Source organism: Anas platyrhynchos, chromosome 2 (assembly GCF_047663525.1).
Source record: "Anas platyrhynchos isolate ZD024472 breed Pekin duck chromosome 2, IASCAAS_PekinDuck_T2T, whole genome shotgun sequence".
In the NCBI taxonomy this organism is placed as follows: Eukaryota; Metazoa; Chordata; class Aves; order Anseriformes; family Anatidae; genus Anas; species Anas platyrhynchos.
In genome coordinates, this window is record NC_092588.1 from 104,446,041 (window position 1) to 104,454,274 (window position 8,234).

Here is an 8,234-nt window from a genome sequence, read left to right on the forward strand (position 1 = left end):
AAAGCAGACATATTATGTACTGCTTATCAGCTGCACTGTTTATCAGCTTTAAATTAAATGATCACTGGTGTGTTGAATAATAACTGGTATTGCTTATGGAGCTGCTGATTAGAGTGAGATCCCTAAGGCTGATTTTCTTGCAGGTGTTCTCCAACGTGGCCCCATGCAGGCTAGCAACAGCTTCATGGTGCTTGATGGACAAGGACTCCTGCTTCTCCTGGCAGCTCCTCTGCATGCAGCCCCTGTGACACCCCTGGGTGCTGAAGGCACATCAGTGCTGCCCACAGGACAGGGTGACATGCTGCCATACACATGAAGTGCTAGGGTGCTCACACTAGTGTGATGGCAAAGGGGACCTCCTAGCCTGATGCCTCTTTGTGCAAGCTCTTTGTTGCTCCTAGTAAAAAACTTCAGTTGGCTCTTTATTACAGGCAACTCTTTCTCCCCCACCCCACCATTACCCTTCCTTACAATTTGGAAAAAAATAAAAAATAAAATAAAATGCCCACAGATTTGAATGGAGAGAGAACTTCATCTCCCATAGCTCTTTAATGTATTAATTAAATCTATGGAGTTGCCTTCACCCTTTGAGTGAGTTAGGAATGCCCACGATAGGTCAAATCAAAGGTACATCTCCTGTCATAGTCTATTTCTGTACCCAAAAGCAGATGCCTAGAGATGGTGATAAAAAGATAAGTAAATATCTTGTTATAAGTAGATAGATATCTAGTAGATATCACACTTTTGATACTTTCTTGGAATAGTCTCTCAGCTGCAAACCATTTGCAGTTTAAGGACTTTCAGGGCCAGGACTGTTTTTATGTGCTTGATCATCTCTTCCTTCCCTATTTGCTGTGCGTTTGTGCAGAACAACTAGCATCTCTTCACCACTCCAGTCATTTCAAAACAGTGAGTTACTATGATATTTATTTAAAAAAAAAAAAAAAAAAAAAGAGCAAGAAGGGAATGGGATTTTGTTTTTAATCTCTGTTACTGGAACAACCTCATCATGTCTTAACGCATAGATGCAGAAGAAATTTTTCAAATCTAATTTGTGTTCTGCACCAGTCCCAATTACATCTCTGTACATGCCCATAAAGATAACTGCATTTTATAATGATACATTGAGGACAGACTCTATAGACCCGATATCCAGATAAACCTGCAGCCCTGTGTGAATTTACTTCTGAACAATACTTCCTGTCATCATTTAACAAGATTTGCAGCATGATCCCTTGTTGTGTGTACATGGGAATTATTTTTTGTCTGTGACTCCTCATCTATCAGTTTCCATGGATAGCCATGTTTCATTTAGGAGAAACAGACAGATGTTTTGCTTCTCACAGCTGACAGCTGATATTCCCTTATTTAAAGGGAGCCAGCATGCCTGCTAGCTGCTTTACCCTACAGCTCTGTGGGGAGACAGATAGATACCTCTTTCCCCTAAAGCTGTGCAGTATGTGATGCCATGGGTGGCCTGGTGGTGTGCAGGGTGGGTGTGCAGTGGGGAGAGGCAGCACAGATATGGGCTGGGATACTTCCTGGAGGAAAAGCAAGACAGCAGGCTTCAGGGATGACAGAAAGAAAGAGATTTTTCCCAACACTCCAAAAGAAGCTTTGTCAGGTTTGTTGCAACACAGAAGGGCCTGGGAAGCTGTTGAAATGAGAGCAAGGATGAATGAAAGGGGTCAGCATGGAAGGTAGTGCAAGCAAGAGAAAGATCTGCATTATATTTACACTGAATTTCCCATCAGACCTGCACGGTTGTTTTGTTTTGCTTTGCTTTATTTTCAGAAGTTTCCTGTTCCTAGTTTGGTTTTAAATGAAACTTACCCATGAGTCTGAAAAGCACTCCTGGTATACTCACATCAAGGAAAAAATAAAGGCATTGATATGTCCCAGTCCTGGCTGACTACTGATCCTGTTCCCATACAACCCAGAAAAGCCACAGTTTCCTGACCTCTTCAAATAATTATATTTCTCCTTTCCTTTACCTCAAATTAACTCTGTAGTATTTTACAAGGTATTCCTTGAGAAATGTCTTCCCAGGGTATTGCTTCACCTTTTGATTTGCCTTGTTTGGATCCCACAAGTGTGGATGTACGCTATGGGGGTTCATGGCTAGCTGAGCTCCTGGTTCAAAAGCCACTGCAGGAGAGTAAAAGATATCAACTCTTTGAGTTTCAGTTATCCCACCAGCCATTGGGCTACTCCTCTCATACCCTACATGCCTTTTTGTATGTCTCCATTTTGTTAGTATCCTAAAGCACACACAGAATAAACAGTCAGAAATGTGTCCGACACACCTCAGCTTCTGTCTGCAGAGTAACAAGGTGAAAGCCTAGAAGAGATTCAGCTACTCATCTCCCTTTCGATGTGTATGAAATGCATTGATGTTGAAAATGCATCATTGCACTGCTTTCTCATTCAATGATGTTGGGTCTTTCTGACATCTTTTTTCCGGGAGTGTTAAGATGGAAACCCTCAATAGCTGTAAAAAAGGGGTCCTGCACCCTTTCATTACTGATCATTTGGTCACTAAGTTGAGGCAAAAGAACTGCATAACTTAAGCAGCTTCAAGTTGCTAAGTATTTGAGCAGGATATGGTAAAGGGAAGGGTAGAACCTAGGGTATTAGTTGTTTGATTTGATTTTGTAGAGACTAGGGCAAAGATACATTTTAAATCCTGTCAAACTCCAAGCCTCAGAAGTCAATGAGACAGATTTCCCTTTGCAGAGTTGTGCTGGATAAGCCTGTTAATCTCTAAATCCTTCAGTTGTTTCACAACAGGATATGTTAGGCAGGTTAGTGTTACTGGATTTTCTTGATTTCCAGATGTCTGCATATGTTTATTTAGAATCACAGAATTGTTAAGGTTGGAAAAGACCTCCAAGATCATCTGGTTCAACCACCCCCTACCACCAATGTCACCCAGTAAACCATGTCCCTAAGCACCACATCCAACCTTTCCTTAAACACCCCCAGGGAAGGTGACTCCACCACCTCCCTGGGCAACCCGTCCCAATATCTGACTGCTCTTTCTGAGAAGAAATGTCTCCTAATTTCCAACACAAATTTTCCCTGACATAGCATGAGGCAATTGCCTCTAGTCCTGTCACTAGTTATCTGCAAGAAGACACTGACGCCCCAGCTCCCCACAACTTCCCTTTACCAGCTGGATTTCAATCCATTCAACACGACTCTGGTCCCAGCCGTCCAGCCAGTTTTTAACCCAGCAAAGCATGTACCTGTCCAAGCCATGGGCTGCCAGCTTCTCCAGGATGATACTGTGGGAGACTGTGCCAAAGGCCTTGCTGAAGTCTAGGTAGACTACATCAACAGCCCTTCCCTCACCCACCAGGCAGGTCACCTGTTCATAGAAGGAGATGAGGTTGATCAGGCAGGACTTTCATGAACATACACTGGCTGGGCCTGATCCCCTGGCTGTACCACACATGCTGTGTGATTACACTCAAGACAATTTGTTCCACAACCAATGAAGTAAATTAAGTAAAAGTGCTACATTTTTATGTAAGGGATTTGTGGGAAAATATTTTTTATGGTTTAGAAGAAAAAAAAAAAAAAAGGCTTAAATGTAATGCTTAATTACACAGGGTAATTAATCAAAAGATGATCAGAGGGCTGGAGCACCTCTCCTGTGAAGAAAGGCTGAGAGACCTGGAGATATTTACAATGAAGAAGAGAAGGCTCAGGGGTGAGCGTTTCGCAGCTTTTCAGTACTTAAAGGGGGTTTGTAAAAAAAAGGTGGAGGGGACTCTTTGCTCAATTAGATAATGACAGGACAATTTGGGACTGGTTTCAAACTAAAAGAGGGGAGATTTACTTTAGAGGTTAGGAGGAAATTCTTCACTCAGAGGGTGGTGAGGCACTGGAACAGGTTGCCCAGAGAAGCTGTGGAAGCTCCACCCCTGGAGGTGTTCAAGGCCAGGTTGGATGAGGCCCTTGGCAACCTGACCTAGTGAGTGGTATCCCTGCCTAAGGCAAGGGGGTTGGAACTGGATGATCTTTGAGGTCCCTTCCAACTCAGGCCATTCTATGATTCTATGATTCTATGATTTTATGACCTGCAAAATGTGCTCAGCAGCAGGCTATTGCCAGGGAAGGGGCACAAATCAGGAAAGAGAGGGACAGGAAAGGAGGGGAAGCGTGTTACCCAGGCACCAAGATGCATCACTAACTCTGCTTAGGAAGGAATATCACATTTAGATTGGCCTTTTTGCAGTTCTCCCAGAGGAAACACTTCTGCTTTCCTTTGAAGCTAATCTCACAGGTAACCCAGGAGCCTTTTCCTGCAAAAGCAGGAAAATAGAAAGAAAAGAAAAAAAAAAAAAAAACACATAATGCAAATACCTAGCTCTGTTGACACCACTGCCCCTCACTCCAATTTTAATTCTGCCCTGGTGAGACTGCCAGCTTTCCAGGACTGCTTTTCCACAGAGCAGATGTGCCCCTAGAGAACAGGATTCATCACATAATCTCAGACTGCTTAGGGATGGAAGGGACCTCTGGAGGCCATTTGGAGGGGGTAGATCTGGCCACAGTATTCCAAGTCCACCTTCACCCATGCTGAATAGAGAATAATTACCTTCCTTGACCTGGTGGTGATATTGTGCCTCATGCATCCAAGAATACCTTTGGGCTCTTGGCAACAAGTTTATACATGCTGGATTTCTAAGACTCATTTGTCAATGGCTGAATGACAGCAGCTGCGAACAGACCTCCATGATGCTGAGATACAACCAGAACCTATCCCATAGCAGCGAAGGCTAGGGCCATATTAGCACTGTTTAAATGATGCTGAGGAAAAGCCAGTTCAGGCCACCAGCGGGGCACTGCCACCCTCTTTGTAACAAGAAGAAGGGCAATGGGTTTCAAAGATTCCTAATAAAGCAAATTGTTTTTCTGATGTTAGGGTTTTCAGTCCCAACAAGGCACTTTTTTATAGCCCAGAACAGATTTCTATACCTCTCTCTTTCCATCTTTCCAGTTTTCTCACATTTGTAAAGTCCACAAGGAATCTTTCACTCTCACACTGACACAAAGAAGAATTGCTCTGATGTAGTGTAGTAAGCTGAAAAAAAAAAATGCATAGACTTTTTGTACTTTCTTTAACCCATTCACTTCCCTCCTTCCCATCCCCCCCTTCTGCTTCTTGTACAATTGATTTCAGGACCAAGTATGCAATAACAATTTGCTCACAGTATCACAGCAGGGTATGTATTACTTAAGGGAAAGGGACTGCATGAAAATTATGACAGATGTGACTGTACACCAGGATCACCCATCATTTTTCTGTCAGCTTGTCATCAGGGCTGCCTCAGGCAAGAGTGAATCTTGCCTGGGAACTATAAATCAGGTAATAACATTTGGCTTTGGTCAAAGAACCATTCAAATCCAAGCCTCTTTTCATGCTTCCAATCTCCTTTTTCGAAATTATTAAATTACATTTACATTTGTTCATAATTCAGTATGGTGTTGTACCTAGCCCTAAGAAAGGATTCTCTGAAGGTCCACTACAGCTTCATAGTGTTCTGGACTGCTTCTAGGCCCTCATTTCTGGGCATGCCAAGCAGACCTGGTCTTGAATTTGAGGTAAAAGAAGGGTAAAAGAGGTGTGATGTTATTGTAGCCTATTGCAAGTGTCATACAAGTGTCTGGTGAAGAGAAGGGTGAGGGGGGATCTTATCAATGTGTATAGATATCTGAAGGGAGGGTGTCAAGAGGATAGAGCCAGACTCTTTTAAGTGGTCCCCAGTGACGGAATGAGAGGCAGTGGGCACAAACTGAAGCACAGGAGGTTCCAGTTGAATATGAGAGGGCACTTCTTTACTGTGACAGTGGCAGAGCACTGGTACAGATTGCCCAGAGAGGTTGTGGAGTCTCCTTCTCTGGAGATAGTCAAAACCTGCCTGGATGCCATCCTGCACTACGTGCTCTACGTGATCCTGGTCAGCAGGGGCGTTGGACTAGATGATCTTCAGAGGTCCCTTCCAACCTCAACCATTCTGTGATTTTGTGTGATTCTGTAATTAGCAATGGTATTCAAGAAGAGGCAGAGGGAGAGGAAGAAAGGCAGCACAGATGATGGAAATGTGGCACTCATCACAGGGAGAATAGCAAACAGCTGGTAGGCAGAGAAAAGATGAGAATGGAAAGCAAAGTGGGTCTGCATGCCATCTAGGATGTCAGCAGTCATCTCATTTCTAGGGACACCAAGGATAGGGTAAGTTCTTTCACACGGTTAGTCACCAATGGCCAGACTGTGTAAAAGTAACAGCAACCATTTTCCTGCATGGATGACAGTGTATTATCCAGTACCCAGAGGAGCATTCAGTGCAATACAACAGACAGTAAGAAAGTTCAAAGGAGGACAGGGAGAATAGAATAGAAATGCAGAAATTTCTGGAGTCAGTTTAGAAACATTGAGGAGCAATTGGAGGTGCCACTGGACACCGCATACCCTCTAAACAGTAGAATTTCTAACACTAATGATAGATATTGTCACTAGGGAGTCAGCCTCAAAAAGCACTATCAGCTTGCTCTCAATCTCACATCTTCCATTAATACTTCAGTTTGCTGCAGAGGATGCCCTTGAGATCTACGCCTGTACTGCAATGGCATTTTGGATTTCTGTCAGGAATTGCATTTTGTTACAGGAAGCTTAAGATAAATTTTAGGATAAAAATAACTCTATAAATCTGTTAAAAATAAATAAATAAGTTGAAAATGATTTTACAAAGCTTCTGGTAATCAAATCACCATCAGAGATGATAATTCTAACAGCAATTCATTATTATCTTTTGCACACTGACTTTGACCTGCAATAAAGACTTTAAACTTTTTCCCCAAAAACTCTCCACATGAGTCAGTAAGGAGGAAATAAGGCAATGCTGGTATATAAAACATACTGTCTAACATCTCTTTTCAGTTGTTTTACATCTCTGTAAATCACACTGCAAGTGTAAAAGCCATAGATTCAAAGTGCCAACAGAAACTTGAAGTGTACTCTTTGCTTATAAACAATTGCTATGAATATTTTTTTATTTTTTTTTTTTCCAAAATATGTCCTACTGTACAACAGAACACCTAATTTTGAGCATTTATGACTGCAACTCCCTGACACAGGTCTGAGTAAATGAGAAGCAGAGTTAGTTATTCCCTTTCCACACAATAGCAATATTGAGATCATCTTGTATGCACTGAATATTCATTCACTTGCAAATGACTGATGCGTCTATTAAACCACATGACAATCTTTGCCTTCCTCAGCACAGGCACAGTGTGGCTGTCATCCTGATATCACTGACATGATCTGATGTGCATAAAGGATTTGCTGTAATGCTGAGTGTGTCAGATCATGCCACCAACAAATTGTTGAGTTTCCTTAACCATGTCACATAAACATTTGATCGCTGTATGACTAAGCAGCAGTTCCTAGACAAGTTTCACAGCTTCAACAACAGAGACAAAATTAAATTGAGCGGGCCATCTGCTCTCTGGATTTACTAGTGGCTGTGACAGCACATTGGCTAAGCATCTCTGTGTGACGAGGACCTCAGCAGAGTCAAAAGGTATTCCCACAGATGGAGCTGACAGTCCCTCCAGATTGTCGTGAATCCAGAAAAGCTACTTGAAAAAGAATTTCACAAATACAAATTTAAAAATTATAGTTAATAAATAAAAAATAAATCCAGGCAAAAACAACACATGGTTTATTTTTCCAGCTGCCTCTGAATTCTAACAAATGCAGAGCTCTGGTATGAGCTGTTGAGAGCAAGGGATGAATTTTGGTGCTTTCCTGGGCCTAAGCAAATCCCTAGCAAGGCCCCTTTTGAGCTTGGTGCCCATTTGCAGAATTGCTCAACCTGGCCAGAATATGCTTCCAGGAGGACCCCAGTGCAGAAATGGAAAGGGCTGACAAGCTTGTCATGCTGGGCCAGCCCATGACTGCATGAAGGTCAGACCCTCCATCCAGAAACCGTAGTTCCAAGGTTTATGTGATTATGGGCTGCAAGTATACAATTGAAGATGAACAGGAACTTCAAGCCACCAATTTCTCTCAAAGTAGAGAAAAGCAATATCTGCTAACACTGTGAATGCAGGGAGGAAAAGACTTCATTCTGGCAGAATCTGTAGGAGAAGCCAGACAGGAAGATAAAACCAAAGATGGGAAAAGAAAGACCAAGCAGAGATAGATACAGGTCTGGTCCACA